We start from the raw sequence: 19,642 nt of genomic DNA on the forward strand, positions 1-19,642 counted from the left end.
ATTTTTTACCAACTTTTTCGTTTTTAAAAGATCTTATTATAAAATACTAGGCACTTGTAAACAAACTTTTCTAATTCATCATGTGAATTCCTCTCAGGTTTATAGACTCAAAACGATCAAACTCAAAACAGCGAGTGGTCCCTATCGATTGCCGATGCGATTCTCAATTCCAAACGAAAGGAAATACAAGTTGTATAATTACAAATTACTTTGTTTAAATTTGCTTTGTCTGTAAGTAAATAAGAACGAGGTTGTTACGAGTATTTGCACTATGTAAATATGTAAACTTTTGTACCTAAAGATGCATATTGTAGTTTTGATGTAACTTCACAGCCTATATACATCCCACAGCTGGGCCTCCTCTCAGAATGAGAGGGCTTGGGCCGTAGTTCCCACGCTGGCCCAGTGCAAATTGGGAACTTTACACACACCATTGAATGGCTTCGCAGGTTTGTGTGCAGGTTATCCAATTTTTTCTTTCATCATAAAGACTTTTAACACACGATCTGCTTGAAAAGCCATATTACTCTTATTATGTGAAATAACTAACCCACGGCTTTTGTCAAACCACTAGGCAACCACGGCTTTTTTTTGATGAAACTTAAGACGGCCATAAACATATTCAGTGCGAGATTAAGGTTACAAAAAACTATACAGCTACTAAAATAAGGCGTCCTTAAAAAAATAATATTTCACTGGCAGCGGGAATTTTCGTTTGCACCTGGAGCTCGAGCGTCGGGAGTGTTGTTTTGTCGTTTTTTTTCAGACCTAGTGCTTGAAAAAGGATATTACGTTTTAGGAAAGCGACACAAAATTAACAGGATGCAGTACTAGGTGTTTCCAGTGAAACCTTATATGAGGAATTAGTTTATCGCTACCCTGCGGAAATCTCTTAAACATTTCACCTATAGCGTTATAAATAAATAATAAATAAACCTAACAATTGTATAAAATACTGTATTATTACTACTTATTGTTGTTTTTTTTTTAATTCGACACGTGAATCCGGACATTGCAGCCACTCTCATTAGCAATTTCGTTGGTATTTTCACGAAATGAAATGGCTGTAGGTACGAATACATAGCCTTTGACTATGACTTATGAATGCAATGTGTTAAGTTAGATCTGCAACTTGAGAGGGAAAAACTTGCTAAAATACAAAGTTTGTCGTAAAGTAAACCATTCATCATCATTCATCATCCCAGCCTATATACGTCCCACTGCTGGGCACAGGCCTCCTCTCAGAACAAGAGGGCTTGGGCCTAGTTCCCACGCGGGCCCAGTGCGGATTGGGAACTTCGCACGCACCATTGAATCGCTTCGCAGGTTTGTGCAGGTTTCCTCACGATGTTTTCCTTCACCGCAAAGCTCGTGGTAAATTTCAAATGTAATTCCACACATGAATTTCGAAAAACTCAGAGGTGCGAGCCGGGGTTCGAACCCACGACCCTCTGCTTGAGAGGCGATAGGTCAAACCACTAGGCCACCACGGCTAAGTAAACCATTACTGATATATAATGGGATGCCTTCGACACCCATAATTTTATTGTTTCGATTTTCGATAGTCAGAACTTGGTACCCATATTATTTTTGGTCATAATAATCAATAATCATAATCGTTGTTAGGTATAACGCGAAATAAATATAATGATTGTAGAATAATGTTAATGTTTATATATATCCGTGCAAAATTACAGGTTTCTAGCATTGATAGTCCTTGAGCAAAGCCGCGGACGGACAGACAGACAGACATGGCAAAGCTATAAGGGTTCCGTTTTGGCCATTTTAGCTCCGGAACCCTAAAAAGCTGGCAGAAAGTAGGTTTGGTTAATTAGGTTAGAACTGTGACCCCTTACAATCAATACCAGCTGACAGAAATGCGTTATGTCAAATAATAATATTCCTTTTGAATTTCAACCTTTCAATACAATTACCACATTAAATGTTATGACCAATAACGGTATGAAATTCAATAGTTCTGACTAATAAGAGTTATGTCGAATAATAATATTCCTATTGATTTTCTACCTTTTGATACAATCACCACATTAAATGTTATGACCAATAACGTTATGAAATACAATAGTTATGACTTATGAAAGGGGGCGAAAGAAAATTATGACTATTGAAATTATGACCAAAGATAATATGACGAGCAACGATTATGACAAACAACGGTATGGATAAACCAAATCGAAAGTTTAACGTTATGGGAGTCAATATAGACCCTATGTATAATAAATATGTAAGATTCGAATTTCTTACAAACGGTATGGTGCCCTTAATATTGTGGAATATTTTTTTGTTCTAAAGTAATGTTTGGTCGAATGATTGGTTGTTATAATTTTTCTTGATTGAAACTGGAAATAGTTTCTTGAATAGTTTACGTAAGATTTATTAGATATTAAAGCTCGTGGTAAATTTCAAATGTAATTTCGCACATGAATTTCGAAAAACTCAGAGGTGCGGGCCGGGGTTTGAACCCACAAGCCTCTACTTGAGAGGCGATAGGTCAAACCACAGGCCACCACGGAAAGTCGAACCACGGAAGTCGTTACTGAAAGTCGATAGTTACAGTATTATTTGCCGACCTAATAGCCAAGTAGTTAAAGAACCTGACTTATGTATGAAGCTTGAGGTCCCGGACTCGATCCCTGGTCGAGGCAGACATTTGTATGAATAATACCAATGTTTGCTTTCGATTCTTGGACGTTCAATATGTATTTAAGTACGTATTGTATTTATCTATATAGAGGTAAGTATGTTTACACGTTGCCTAGTCGGTACAGTATAAGCTTTTTTTAGTTTGGGACTAGGTTAATGGGTGTCGATTGTCCCATAATAATTATTTCAATTGTATTTCAATTATGCGAAACAATACGTTAGGTCAATAAAATGTTAGACTATCCGGTAAAGAAAAGACCTATTAAAAGTGCATGTTCATGTGTGGCCATCGTCTAAATGTCATAATATTAGACTTTAGTCAAGGCATCGTGTCGTCAAAACCATCGGAAAATACTTCTGGTTTAATGTGGCAACAGACGTCCCCAATTATAAGTTTTAACAAAGTTGCTTCCACTTTTTGTAACTGTAGCATTAAATTTATGCAAGGCCTACAAATTACAGGCACGGTAGAGTACTTTACGGCATTTTTCCTTCAAGTTGATAAGCAGATTGGACACAACTTTGTTATTTATAGTTTTGCTCTTGAAGTTTTACGAGTAATTGTTTAATTCTTACAAATTGCCGTTAAAATAGTTTACATGTGATTATTCAATTAACTAACGGACTTATTAATGTTAAATCTGTTTAAAGTTAGTGTATAGTGTGTTACCGGCAGCCAGGCTTTTTTTAAGGGAGGTTAAAGTAACGTGTTTCTGTAACTTAACCATGAAATTGATTTAATTAATAAACTAAATTCAGACTTTGTTAACTTTCTAATAAAATTATAATTGCCAGCAAAGTAAATTGACAAGTAAGTGTAAATGACAGCCGACAGATACTTTGATTATTACTTGTCAGTTCACTTTGCTGTAAGTACATTGCTGGCAATAATAATTTTGTTAGAAAGTTACTTCTTCTTCTTCTCTTTTAAGATATGGCTTTTCTGTCCTAATTAATAGGAAAATTTCGCCAGTGTCAAGGTTAACTCTCTTTGAGAGAGACATTGTAGGTAGGTACGGTGATTGTAGTTTTTGCAACTTGATAGTAAAATTCCAGAAACCACGTGGAGACAACTTGCGCATTAAAAAATGGCAGACACGAGAGCAATATAGAATTTTGTGATCACTGTTCACTGTTAAGGTTAATCGCCGCATATAACACTATCAAAATTATACTTCAACTAGCCAAACAAACAGAAATAGCAAAATTAGATATATTGTCTACATCCGCCATTTTCGAATGCTACAAATCGACTCTGTTAGAAAGGTAACAAAGTCTGAATTTTAGTTTATTCATTAAATTAACGTCATGGTTGAGTTACAGAAATACATTGCTTTAACCTCCCTTAAAAATAGCCTAGCTGCCGCTGTATATGGGATAAGATGATGATGACTAAATTCGACATGACTATGATAGTTTTAATAAAAAATAACTTATCATAGCCACTAACAAGTTAATAAAAGTAATTATTGGTCCTTGATCGAGTAAATATTCTTCCTCAACCGAGAAACGCGACTACACTGTCTTCAGTGAAATGAGTACTAAAAAGAAAAATAAATTTGACAGATGGCCAGTCTCCTCATGTCCAGGTTAGTTAGTTTCTTAACTAGATTCTCTATCAACGGGGAGCTGCGACGAGAAAAGCAAACGAGCTAGAGTCATCTACAGATGACCCTTAGTATAAGTTTTCGGTTACAAAATACGTCTCGATTGCGTTCTCGTTTAAATCTCAATTTGTATGGAAGCACGAACATCGCGAACTTTCTGCTAGAGGCGCTGTTCGTGCTTCCATGCAAATTGAGATTACAACGCGAGCGCAATCGAGACGTATTGTGTAACCGAAAACATATACTAAGAGCCCTGGGCATTATTTCACTAACGTGATAGGTTACAATATTTTTTTTCTGCATGATTTCTTTATAAGTGGAAAAAATCCAAATTCTACTAAGATGTTACAAAATAATAAAGCGAGATAGAGAATTTCATTCTGTATCCCGTAATGAGGACTGTCAAGAAAAATAACAGTTTATTTTTATTTTTTTGCATAGAAAAGTCAATTCAAAAGAAAACTATTTTAAAAATTTATATATTTTTTTTGTTGATGATGTCATGTCGCAGTCCTAATAATGCTGTAGGTGTCCATGGGCAGCGGTGATCATTTACCATCAGGTGACCCACCTGCTCGTTTACCAGCTTTTTGATAAAAAAAAGTTTACTATACATTGTAAAAATAAACAACCCCAATTTATAAAGTCTTGACTTATTTACGAGTATGTATGCCTTGAACGCATCATAATAAATGGTAAAATCCGATACCGCAGGGCCGAGGGCCGAGGGTTTCAGCTACTATGAAATTCGAAAATCTAAATTCGTATCATACCCTCCCTCTCACACTCGTATTAAATAGCATTAGCGTCAGCGGGACAGCAAGATCCGCAGTTTGAATTTTGCACTTCGAAGTATAGAGCCAGATAGTTGGGCTGTAACAATCTACCGGTAACAGCAATCTGGGCGGATCTTGCTCAAGGTGCCACAAAAGGTGCGACGTAAGCGATCTTGCCAGTTTTTATAGAGCTTCCTAAATTACGCTATTCAGCAAAGAAAATATAATCTAGGGACACGGTAGCGCTAAGCCAAGTCGAGCGCACGGCAAACTGCTGTACCATCTTTGTCCAAACATTTCGAAGTATTTACACGTCTTTGTCTTGTAGCACTAGGATGCCATTTCAAAGTTCAATATCTCAAAAATGGCTAATTCGATTGTAATGAAGCTTAGCTAAGAAATACTACAAGGAAACGCGCTTTCACCGTAAAAAGCTGTTCTATTCATCTGAGAGCTACAATGATATGTGTCATTATACACAGACAGACACTGGCGTCAAACTTATATCACCCCTCTTTTTGCGTCGGGGGTTAAAAAGAGTTCTTCTTCTTCTTCTTTGTCGGATACTCTTGGCAGAGCAGTCGTGGTCACAGCCCGTCGAACAATTCTACGTCAGTTGTCCCTGTCTGTCGCTTCTCTGGCGCAAGTGTTGAGAGGAGTATTTGTTATGGCTTTTAACCCTTTACCAGGCCCCTTAGAACTAGCGTGTCTTCCTACGTTCTTTATATACTGTTACAACCGTATTTAACGCCTTGTAAAAAAATTATTTACTAAAGTCGGAGATGTTCCTTTAAACCAGAAATAAAAATGTGGGTTACGGTTATCCCATCGCCTGTCTAAGTAATTAACTGTCATACTCGATTTTGTCTTATTATATTCTTGATAAGGCGAAGGGATATATTCCTCCCACATCTTATTCTTCAGGTAAAGTCTTTGAAAGGAGATTTTACAGCTAGGTACATAAAATCGCTCTAGGTTGAACACAAAAACAGTTTTATTACTTACGCGAGTTTTTATGACACGACAAGACAATTTCGGTAAATGCCATGGGAAGAATAGCTCCCGCACAGTTAAACTCTAATAAGGCCATGGGATAATGTCAACCCACATCCTAATTTTGGTCATACACAAAAATGCATGAATATTTATCAATGTTTCAGATTACATTACCTTTCAACACTCAAAATCTATAAAAAATCAAAAAATTGTTCGATCTATGTACTCTGTTTCATAGAAATTAAGGAAAGTGTTCCAATTTCTCCGTAGTTTACTGAAATTAGAGTTCAAGTGAATCTAAAAGGCTGCCAAAGATATATTACGTGATTTAGAAGCGTGTTGTGAATGAAGATAATAAAATACTATTTTCAGGGATCGACCAAATATTTTGTAGGAGGTTTGGAGTTAAAACCTGACTACGGTAACCGATATAAGATGTGGGAGAAATATATCCCTTCGCCTGGTAAAGGGTTAACGTCCTCTTGATCTTTTCCCATTTTCCAATTTAATAACCTAACCATAAAAAAAAAACATTTTTAGTACAAAGTTATTATTGCTGACTGTACTTTTTAATGACTGTACTTGCATTGCCACCCAAACTACATTTGTATACCAAATTTCAAGTCGATGCTATTAGCCGTTGAAGAGTTCCGTCCTGCGGAGACGATCCTGGCTGGACTACCAGGATGTCACTATTAGATTATTGTATTGTCACGTGATTTACGTAAGTATTCCAAATTTCAAGTCGATCTGACTGGAAGTTGGTAAAATTTAACTTGCAAGATTTGATTACAGACAGACAGACAACGGGACAGGTGAAACTAAATGAAATTATGGGCGGTGGTGATCTCAGTCGAATAAAAAAAAAGCTAAGACGTCGATATTTTTTATGAAACACTATCTACATTTAAGCGAAAAACATCATCGTAATCATTATCATGTAATTTTACCGAATCGAATCCATACTAATATTATAAATGCGAAAGTGTATGTGTTTGTATGTTAGTGTGTTTGCATGTTTGTATGTTTGTCCGTCTTTGACATAGAGATAGTTTATGGGCCAGAGAGTGACATGAGAGTGGCATAACCCGGAAAAAACACAGTCCCCGAGGGAACAGCGCGCGATAACCGAATAGGGATGTTGACGCCATTAAAAAATAATTCGAAGGCACGACTCCAGTAAAAAAACGCTGATTAATTTTCGATTTACTGTAAAATTAGATTTTTTGTTGCTTTAAAACAAATAAATAGTTAGTTGATTGAGTTGGCGAACAAATAGCGACTTATGACTTATTGCCATTGAAACTCTATGGGAGAATTGTGTTTTGACAGCACATAAAAAGTACGTCAGTTGATTGGTGGTGTCAATATCCCTATTCCACGCGGGCTAAGCGGCGGGCAAAAGCTAGTAAATATATAAATGTGTGTATCTAACGAAAATGTTAACACCTTTCACGAGAAATATCATAAAAGAATTAAAGAGAAACGTGTTAACAAAGTTGCCTAGTCACCTTGAGCCTTGTGTTGAAGGAGGGATCATAAATACACATCCGCACCCTAGGGGGTACTCGTAGTCAGTCGAGCTGACATTAATCGTGAGGTAACGAGCCTGTGCCAAGCATACGAACTCATTACGTGCTAAGTGGAATATAATATGTATTACGGCAACAAAGAATAAACGTACAACTGTAATAATAACTTTTTCTCAAAAATGTCCGTAAAAGTTGACATTATTCTTTACATATCAGAAGGTGAAGTGCAAAGTTTATGGTCAGCGAAAAATTAAAAAGTTAAAATGATTGCAGGCGCGCTAGCTCGACAGTAAAAAAATGGAAATGTTGGCACAAGTCGTATACAGCCAAGTCTAATGGCCGGTATCAGATATTTTGTTGGAACTCCGGACATTTTTTATTGGGTCTGAAACAGCTTGTGGTGTTTTCCGTGGAATAATACACACCTGCAGTTTATTTTTAATGAAAAAGCATAAGAAAAATATTGGAATAAAATTGGAATAATATATTTTGAGAAAAAGTTTATTCTATTTCAGAATTATTCACCATTGAGAAACGCTTTGTATTAGTCTCGGCTGGAATAGCAATTGCTGGTTTATTACTCATCCAGCAATTGCCTACTTCCAGGACACGACAATCTACTATTTTTTAACATTTAACATGACTTGTAAGGCCGCTTGTAGACGTCCGTTGCTTCACCGGACTACGGACCGTTTTTTTTTTGCCAAATGCAACGTTGCCAGCTCAGCAGGTATAAACGCTTACTCTGTGAACATCAATTTCACCATCATCATCCCACCCTAGACACTTTCCACTGCTGGGCACAGACCTCCTCTCAGAATAACAGAACTTGGGCCGTAATTCTCACGCAGACCCAGTGCAGAATGGGAACACTCACCATAGAATTGCTTCGCAGGTTTGTGCAGGTTTCCTCGCGATGATTTTCATTCACCGTAAAGCCCGTGCCGTGGTAAATATCAAAAGTTGGAAAACCCCCGACATTGTCACTTCAAAATTCAATAACTCAAAAACGGCTAAACCGATTTTGATAAACGTGTCTAAGAACTATCGCTACAAACCCTGCTTTCAAATAAAAAAAATCCGCATTCAAATCGGTTCGGCCGTTTAAGAGCAGCGGTGTAACAGACAGACACACAGACATACAGAACTTAAGTCATTTTTCGAATATGGAACATCGACTTACATATTATCTATACGGACACGTTACTACTACATACAACAGGTCAAGTATTTTTATCTAAACCCAAATTCTAAATATTGTATATTTTTCAGTTTTCACAAGTACTTTTTATAGCCAATAACATAACTAAAAATAAATCTTAATACTTGCTGTGCTTTAATATTGCCATTCTGTAGATAGCAGTTTATCTGTCGCCGCCGCCGTATTTGTACGCGTATTGACATTAGATGGGTGCGTTCGCGTGCAAGTTTTGTTAACGTAATTCGTAGCTGTCACTGTTGAGTACATGAGCAATAAGAAGCAAAATTAAAAGTTTTCAAAACACAGGACGGTTATGAAATAAAATTCTTAATAGAAAAAGAGTACTGTTGGCGACTGGCTGCGGTATGACCTTTTTTATAACTATACTTTACGTTCATTGTCAGTTGTGATTTGTTTGCCCGATCTGTCGGTTCCAATACATAAAATTGTGCTTTTATTATTAAATAACCTATCATTTAACCCGTGTTTCCATCAATCTTCCCATTACTTCCCATACAGTCCACCACTAGCTATCAAGTACAATTTTTACAAAAAATCCAATACTAACAGGGATTAGGTATCTATGTTTTGTGTTATTCTTTTTTAAAAGCTTTATTTAGTTTCACTGTCTGTCTGTCTGTTTGTAATCAAATCTTGCAAGTTAAATCCGACTAACTTCTAGCAGATTGATTGACTTGAAATTTGGTATACTTATGTAAATTGTGTGACAATACAATAATTTAGCAGTGACATCCTGGTAGTCCGGCCAGGATGTGTCCGTAGGACGGAACTCTTCACCGGTTAATGGCATCAACTTGAAATTTGGTATGCAAATGTAGTTTGGGTGGCGATGCAAGTACAGTCAACAAAAAGTACAATCAGCAAAAAAAGCTTCTATTAATAATTGAATAATTACCAAAAACTTATTTCCTATTCTTATTATTGTTCGTTTTTTTGTAGAAAAAACTTCAATAGGTACCTTAAATAGGTAGCCCTGTTCATTGATTACCGGGCGTGAAGTTGCGGTAGCACCCGTCCAAGTTTTGCGTTTGGCTCCTGGGAAACTTTAAAGGTAGTTCAGCACGCTAAGAACGAAATTAACTAAAACAGTTGTTGTTGGCACAAAGGTTTATTTATTTATTTATTTATTTATTTTAAGGAGAGCAAACAGAAGCAAGTGTATACAATATGCACTTATAAAATAGATACATTTTTAAATTCACTTACTCCCTAACGAGCCCCCACTAAGAAATATGGTATAAGTGATTATGTAGACTTACACTATACACTGTGATACATTCAAGGTTTCATACATTTTGTTTTTGAACTTATCTCTCGTCATATCAAATATATCCACTGACAGAGGTTTATTATAAGAGTTACACAAGCGTCGCAAAGGTGCGCGATGACCAGCGTTGCTGGAAGAGAACGGGACGGCGAACAAGGCGGCGGACCGAGAACTGAAACGTGAAGGAACTCTAAAGCTGACCTGCGATAGAAGCTCTGCACTGTTGTAGTGCCCTCTACAGATGTTGTACAATGTTACACCGCATCCGACACGTTACGCCTAGTTTCGAGGGAAGATATTTTATAATACTTCAATAGGTTACAGTAGCTCATTTTCTTCCCTGTCAAGCGGCTATGCATAGCCCGCAAAAACTTTTTTTGGACCATTTCAATAGAATTACAATATAAGTTAGTTATAAAAGCGTGTGTTTAGGTCGTTAGTTTTAGATATATTTGACAAAGAGCGTCAATATAGAGTTGATGACCCGCTTGCTCGTTTTCCTTCCTCTCATAATAAAAAGTGTACAGTCGCTATCAGATATTTCGGAGCGTCCAAGGTGATCAAAAATATCGAAACATGAACTCTAATACCTTAATAATAAAGTGCATGTGCCAATATTTACGGTACTACAAAAGTACGGTAATACAAAAGTACGGTAAAATCCGTGGGAAAAGACTGTCTTGATTTTGGAATTAAGATATTACAACGTTTGAACGAAATGTTAACCGACATTTGTCGAAATGAAGATGGTTTTGAAAAGATGACTTTTTGACAAGTTTCTTGCGATGCAATTTCTTGGCAATAATGGTATTTCCGAAAGCACTGGTAGTTTAAAAAAGTGACATGTCATAGAGCCCTTTGCGAGTAATTGCGATCTACCTACTTGCTGAATAAACGTTTTCTTTTGTTGTCAGCAGACATGATTGTGACGAGAAAGAGGATTATTCGTTAGAAACATATTGCAGCTAGTCTAAATTATAATTATTAAATTATGAAAATTGGGTGCCGATCAATCGTCATATAAACTTTTAGCATAATTTAATTTTACTACGTTCAAGAATCATAACGTCGCTCGGCAGGCAAAAGTACTAAAGCGACACTTCGTCAACTTTACAGGAGAGCGTTTTAAAGTTTTTTTTTTACGAAAAAAAATCATAACTTTTGAACCAGACAACCAATTTTGAAATTTCCAGGAATATATGACACATAATTTAATAGACTATAATAAGGTCTTAATAATTCATAGCAAAATCCATTGGTTTAGGAGATAAGTGTCGCTTTAGTAAGTTGTCCCCGAGTCATCGAGCAAATGCAATCAGGCAAAAACACTAAACGTAAAAATTTACCTCAGACGTCATATTTCAAATTAACTAATGTGATTTTACGTCTCAATAAATTTAGTATGTTTTTACTAACTACACACATTTTTTTTTCTTATCAAACTGTTCGTAATGCTGATTTACCAAATCGCAAGGGAAAATATCTTCCAAAGTACCTACTGAACAGAAATTATATAAATAATATTCATTAATAATAATAAATATTAATCATCTATGCTAAAATTTCAATAACTTAACGTTAATTGTTACTAACACTAGACTTTTGTTAATGTTATAAGGTTATTAATCACAAAGGCACATCTGATTTCTAACTAAATGCACAAAAGGTTTTTTTTTCACTATTATTTTTTGAGGTACTTTTATTATTATCATGTCCTAGTATTTTTGTGTATATACAAAGCATACGCTTTGGTTTAAGGATGAAATAATACGTAAAATACCTTAATTTATTCTGTAGGTAATAACTTTAATTAGCATTTCAACAAAAGTTTCAGAACAATTTTTTCTATTTTATACAAATAAATCATTCATTCATTCATTCAACATTATAGTACTTATTAGTACCTAATAAGTACGAAACCTGAGTAACAAACTGATGCGTCATGGTTGCTATAGCAACTTTAGATATATTATTGGTCTATATAACGATTAAGAAATATAATGCACTATTGGTACAACCACATTTGTTATATTCTCATGACCTAACTATCCGATATCATGGACTTGTAATATACCAAACTATTAATATACTAAGGGGCTGTTTCACCATCCATTGATTAGTGTTAACTGGCGGTTAGGTGTGATGCCGTCTCTATTTGTTTTGTAGGAATAGACAGAGACGGCATCACATTTAACCGGCGGTTAACGCTAATCAATGGATGGTGAAACAGCTACTAACAGTACTATGGTATAATCAAATGAAACGTCGTGAGACCTTTGCTGAGATTTAAGGACTGCGCTAAGTGAGACATGGCCGTCTTCAAAATTGACCACCTAGACTGAGAAAAGCTGGCGGAAAAATGCACTGATTGGCGCAGACGTGTGTTGGAGGGCCGCAAGTATTGTGATGAAGGCTTGCCTGGCTCAATGCACTTGCTTGCTGACAAGAGACATAAACAAAACCAAGGCCGTTCTGCACCAACATCCGCACACTTCTCTTGTCAAAGATGTGGACGAACATGTCGCTCTCGCATCGGTCTAGTCAGCCACCAAAGACGTTGTGCACAGGCAACACGCCAAAATTCGTCTGGAACAGACGCGTAGGCCTGATTGATGGTATAATGTATGTGATATTATATCTAAAGTTGTTATACTGGTCATAACACACCCTGATGGCCATTCGGTTCCACCATGGAGCCGCAGCTTCATTTATGAGGCATACAAACAAAAACAGGTGGAGAGCTACTGCCACCCGCAATGAGTCGTTGTCCAAGGGTGTTCCCAAATAAGGAACAGGCAAAGCCTATAATGACGTTCGCGCTTTGACTTTTGATGCCGACTTCAGCCTGGCCAAACCCACCACAGTGGTTACACTCATAGGCCGTGCCAGAGCGTCCCTAGCCCCCTCGTCATCCCAAACTCATTGTATCTGCGGAGCCCCGTGCAGTGACGCCAGTCTTATTCGCCAGTGCATCATCCACATACGAAATGGTAACCTTTATAAGATTTAAAAATTTAAGAGAAGGCCACCAACTCCATGTGCCGATCCGAGGAACGCTGGCAAGCCCACATCCGCCGCACGCCGCAAACCGAGACCACCGTTACATATGGGCAAGGACGCTTGGACTCATTGCTCATCCGCAAGGGATACGTTCAATACAGTCTCCTTTGTATCTCTCAAGTGTGACGTCAAAAGAAGAAGTTTTACCCGAACACAACCATTGGAGTGGTTTCCAAAAAATTTAGTTTATTTTTGGAACTGCGAAACACATTCGTAACAGAGTCAAGATGAGATGGGTATTAATACTCTTCAAACGTTCCTGGGCGAGCAAAATAGACGCTTCCTGGTCTCTAGTGCACTAGAAATGGCCTCTTGGAAAATAGAAGAAAATCGCCGTAGACAAGGTTAGAAGGAGAATGATAGACCTGGTGTAAAAAGGTACAGGGTGGGAATGTATTTTTTCACCTCGCCCAACAGAACATCCCTCTCGCCAGTATTGAACGCGTTCTTGAGATCCTACTTCAAGACGACACAGTCAGGATTTCCGGGTTCCGTGACGAAAGTGCGTGTTGTGGATCGCGACCTCACACCCCCTCAGTGTGCCAAAACCCAGCTGAAAATGAGCTGGTCGAATTCCGTCTAAGCTCACGGCTGACCCATTATGGAATGACCCTAGTGCTCGCACCACATCCTCCAAGTTTACCGGCAAGGCTTGAATCCGGCTCTCGAGGGTAAGTTAACGTGCGGGACGCGGGAGGATGCTTCGTACGCAAGAACACAAGCGTCTCAAGACCCGGAGGTGCTACCGAGTCATCTGACATTAACACGCGAACGGCCCCCCACACACCGGCCTCATATACTTTGGACTCGATAGTCTTAAGGACAGAATGCGACCTGGAGGAAGCCTGCCCGTCAATACTAAATTCAACCAAGTCCAATGTTCAAGTTTGGTCTCAGTTTGCGGCGTGTGGAGAATGTGGGTTTGCCAGTCTTCCTCACATCAGTACATGGAGTTATTATAGTGGCCTTTTCTCTTAAAATTAAAAATTCTCATGAAGATGGGGTTACCATTCCGTCTGTGCATGGTGCACTGGCGAGGTGGACGGCTCGACACCTAATAGCGTCGCTGCCTCGGGCTCCGCTGATATAACGAGTTTGGGATGTCGTGGGGGCTAGAGACGCTCTGGCACTTGTGGGTGGGTGTGCCACTAGAGTGTATTTAGCCAGGCTGAAGTCGGTATCAAAAATCAAAGCGGGAGCGTGGTTATGGGCTTTGCTTGCTCCTCATTTGGGAATACTTCTGGACAACGGCTCATTGTGGGTGGCAGTAGCTCTCCGCCTGGGCTGCGATGTTTGTGTGCCTCATAAATGCATCTGCGGCTCCATGGTGGAAGCAAATGGCCATCAGGACTTAAGATGGTCGGTATAACAAATAACACATAATTTCACAATATTATGCTATAAGTATTAAGTATTTAGTAGTATAATGTGTAGATATAATTTAGTTTTCTCTATGAATTGGAGTTGCAATTCTAACCTATCCTAGTTTTCAGGCAGTTTCGTTTCTTGATAGGGTCGCAGTTCTAACCTAACCTACTTTTTTGGCACAACACATTATTATAATAATAGTATTACGTATTCCAGATTATACCAATAATTCATTATACCCACTGAACGTTATATCGACCAATAATATATCTAAAGTTGTTATACCTAGCCACCGGTACGCACCCTGGCCATTTCACGCGATGAGTTCTCGGCGGTGTTCAGGAAAATTTCCGCGCCGCTACGCTCTCTTTGACATAATGAAGAGGGCTTTAATATCCGCCAACATCCTCTGCATTCTGGAGCCTCCGGTCCTCTGTCGAACCGACAGCAAAAGGCCAGATGGCTTAACTATAGTGCCATGGCAGAACGGGAAGTGTTTGCTGTCGGACGTTACGTGCGTCAGTACTTTCGCCGCCTTGCACCTCAGCTGAACAACGGCGGTCAAAAAACGGGAGAATTATTCGGCTATTGTTTACATTCGGGAAGTGGGACGTCGAATTACAGGAAGGGGCTCTCACGCCCGCGCGGGTTCGTACCCTGGTGCAAAGATTGTCTATCGCCATTCAACGTTGTAAAGCGGCCAGTTTGATGGCTACCTTTGCGCCAGGGACAACTCGAGGGGGCCTACTGGACTAAACTTAAGCTATTTATGTAACATTAATAAAAACAAATTAAAACTTCTTACTCTAAATTTCAAATAGGGCCGAACATCATCTTTATTTGATGCAAACAGAACCGTAGCGATCAAATTATAATTTTTGAATTTTGAAATAGATTTACTATTGAGGTTGACTGGTAGAGAACCCTTAAAGGGATAAGTCTGCCTTTGCACAAGTATCTCAAAGTTTGTCAATTGTGTTGTGTTTCTTTTCTTTTGTACAATAAAGAGTTTACAGACATACATACTATTTTCTTTTATCCTTTGGCAACATAAAAAGAACTTTAAGTTTTAAGGAATAATACTCATTATAATTTATAAATTAAGCTATAAATCTTAAGAAAACATGATGTTTCTACATACCAAACATCGAATTGCAATGATATTATACTACGTAGGTATATATACTAAACGCTTTGACCTTTATCGTGTATTAAACACGATAAAGGTCAATGGTCATGACTAATTTCACCAAATCTATAATATTTCGTGAAGTTTTTTTGGTAATCCTATTTGAATTGTATGCTTTTGTATATGTTAAAATGGCTAAAATGCCAAACGTATGTTTTAGTTTTTAAGAACAAATAGCTAAATTCTTATAAATGAATTCTTATCAATACAACCAAACGACTAAAGGTATATAAAACTTCAACTCAAGGAGGGCATAATTACTAAAGTGACAAAGGTATGTTCTTTTTTTTTGCACAAAATACTAAACGTCCAACATTTGTAAACTAGAAAAATGGCAAAAGACTGAACGACAGTAAATCTTAAAATGGCAAAAAGGTAACTATACTAAAATGAAAATAATGAAAGTGATGCTGCATTAAGTGATTTGCTTCCCAAATTTAAGCGTTTTTTGAAAGACTAAAGCGCCAAAAAAAAGTTAAATTTTGCTCCAATCACTTTGAAACCTAGACAGTTTGATGCAGAAAAATTCGCTGATTCTGGTGATATGCATAACTCATTTTAGCCCAAAGTGTCGCTTTAGTACTTTTGCCTGCCGAGCGACGATAATATTCATTTAGTATAAAAACGGATTTCATATTATTACCGAGCATAAGCTTTAAATAATATAACATTCATTAGTGTTGCAGCAGCCGCTGAGTCGCGTTGCTCCGAAGACGAAGGGCTACGGATTAGCCCGAAACATGTCGAGCTAAACTCGATTTAAGACGTGAGTTATCCGGGTCATTATATAAAATACATTCATTAGTCATAACAACAATTGCTATAATGCTTATATTCAATAATTTCATTTTGAGTATTCGGAGACCCATTTGCTCGTTTGCCATCCAGTCAAATAAAAAAAAAAAAAAAAATAAAAAAAAAAAAACAACATTTAGAATAATGATTAGAGGGTGCCACGCATGGTGCATCATGCGTGCCAAATGCAAAAAAAAAACATTTTGTTCGAGCGAGCGAAGCGAGCAAGCAAAACGGTTCGGAGCAGAAGCGACTCGGATAGGTTAGATTCAGAAGGCTAAGGCGGGAGCTACGCTCCGCTTCGCTTTTGATGTTAGGTTTTTTTTTAAGCAGCCCGGATAAAATTGCTTCACAAAATGATCTTTGCTGTTGGATTTTGCCAGGTGTTTAATACTTTTCGATCATTATCCTCAATGTCAGTATAAAAAATGTTTATTATGAACTTTGATTAATTATGCGGCATGGCTATTATACAGTACTTTAATATGCATAAGACAATTATGCTAATTGACTAATATGATTTTAGAAATTCGGCAATTTGTTTATATGTATATTGTTTTTATACGTTCTCTATATTTCGACAGATTAAAATTCTGATATTTGTTTTATGAGAAATGAAACTTCGCACATCGTTCTTATGACAAACATTACACACCCATGAAAATTACTTAGGTAGATTCTCACAGTTAACTATTTTCACTCCTTTTAAGGCTATTTAAAATCTACCAGTTTTAATTTCAATTACATACATTAAAACATTATTTTTGATCAGATAATAAACAAAAACTAAATTTGTTTAAGCAAAAAAAAAATAACAAACATACATACGCTTGAAAAACAAAATATAACATACCAGAGATAAGGTCATTTATATAGAACCTACAACGAACTTTGAATACCAATAAGATACTAACACTTTTTATGTTATCCTTGCTATTTAGTACCGTCAAGTAATTTTATCCAACTTTAGCTACTCAGTTTAACCGCTTCACTCAGAGTTTAGCTTAACAGATACGAGGTTTTGCTCAACTTCAAAACTTAACTCGTGAAAATGTAGTTAACAGAGAGTCGAGATTAAAACTCCACTATATTAACATATCTCGCGATATATATTTATAAAGTTTCTTGGTGATTATTTTAAATATATCAATCATCTTAAACTTAAAAAGATTTTCAAGCAGAGTAGTGTGGGTTCAAACCCGGACTCGTTGCACGCTATACGCCGATGCGAGCGGTCATACGAACCTATATTTTGTATTATTCAGTGGAATACAGCCATTTAAAAATAATATTTACATATGTTTTATTGTGCCGAAACACCTCTGAGTTTTCAGATTCACTTGAAATTAACCACAACTTTTTATATCAAAAATACAAACTAAGACATGGATGTACAGAAAAACCAGAAAAAGAGACCAGCACTGGGAATCGAACCCAGGTCCTCAGCAATCCGTGCTGCGTGCTATAACCCCTACACCACCGCTGGACAGGAGTCTAGACGCAAATTTCTCCTATGCACACATATCTCAGGTTGCTTTTTTCTACTACGCTACTTAACCAGTAGCACTAGCGACATCTATGTTTCGCTCTCATCGAGAGACGTAACACTCTTTTAGAACTAACCGCTCACCCAGACAAGAGATGTCGTAAAAGTAACAAATTTGGAGTTGTATAAAAAAAATACAAAAAGACTCCAAAAAACCGATCATAACAAGTTTTATCGTATAATTCATTGATAAGGACCTCTGCAATATAACGCTTGATACAATCAATCATAATTACATCATGTTTCGATACCTGGAACTCTAAGATAAAATATTTAATTTTATTTCGATATTCCCATGGGATTGAGATTCAATCTATAATATTATAAACGCGAAAGTGTGTGTGTTTGTATGTTTGTCCGTCTTCGTCGTTTGTATTTTTAGCATAGAGATGGTTTATAGGCCAGAGAGTGACATAGGCTACTTTTTATCCTGGAAAAATGCACAGTTCCCGAGAGAACAGCGCGCGATAACTGGATTCCACGCGGGCGAAGCCGCGGGCAAAAAGCTAGTTGTGTATAATCCCAAACCTCAACCCCCTTATTTAAAATTTAAAAATAAACGGGGTATCTGGCAGACGGACAGACAAACGTAGCCATAAAGATTATAGCGTTGTCACCCCTTGGGTAGACAGAGAACCCAAAAATCACGTGCCAAAAATACATCCCATGTCAGTCCATTTTGTTTTCCTTTTCCATACCCTTTTCGGATTTCTCCCTCCCCCTAATTCAGGTAGCTAGCTTTTATTTCCAATCTAATGAAAGCCTTAGATTCGCATTTCTTCGGTAAATGACGTGTGCAAATTCGTGAATCGTTTCCGGTCCCATTGTTTGTTATTCAACTAAATCGCTTATGATAAATGTATTGCGATCCTAATGGACAATGGCCCCTTTGCTTTGTGGCTTTGATTAATGAGACTTTTAAAAACCTAAATGGTGCACGCTACCCTTTCGCGGTGGAAAAATGTCGCTGACATAAAATTCCGTTATAATTATAGAATAAAAGTTATGATGTATGTTTAAGTTGTATGTAGGTCCCAGAAAATAACAAGAGAAATACAAATTTCGTGCTAGCTCAAAACGCGAGCCATGTATTTATTTTTCTAGCTCAGCCTGTAACGAAGCAAATTGCTCAAAAAATTTGTTATTGCAAAGACGATGGTTCAAAAATGATCACGATAAAGACATTTTATGGTGAGTAGCGTAATCTACTAAAACCTGTGAAAACACAAAAAAGTGCGATTTAATAGTTTCTAATGGCTACTCATTTCTGCTGGAATTGCAGTTCTGACCTAACTGTAAAAAATTTAAATGAATAGAATTCTTACATGAAGTCTTTTATAAAGGCCTTGTCGCCCGGTTGGTTGACGCTTCTGGGGGCCCAAGAGCTGGCGCGTACTTATCCCAGCGGATCTCACTTGCGGTCCAAAGGGGTAATGCGGCCAGCGTCATGGGTACAAACCTGCCACAGGCAGATCTTTTAGACGGGATTTTCTTTTTATAATTTCTATAATTATTGTTATAGTTACTTAAGATATCTTACATTAGTTCTTTTTTATGTATATGTCGGCGGCCGATCGTAAAATCCGCTAAATCACGAAATTCCTAGGCGTATGACAACAT

This window comes from Choristoneura fumiferana, chromosome 7 (genome assembly GCF_025370935.1).
Source record: "Choristoneura fumiferana chromosome 7, NRCan_CFum_1, whole genome shotgun sequence".
Classification (NCBI taxonomy): domain Eukaryota; kingdom Metazoa; phylum Arthropoda; class Insecta; order Lepidoptera; family Tortricidae; genus Choristoneura; species Choristoneura fumiferana.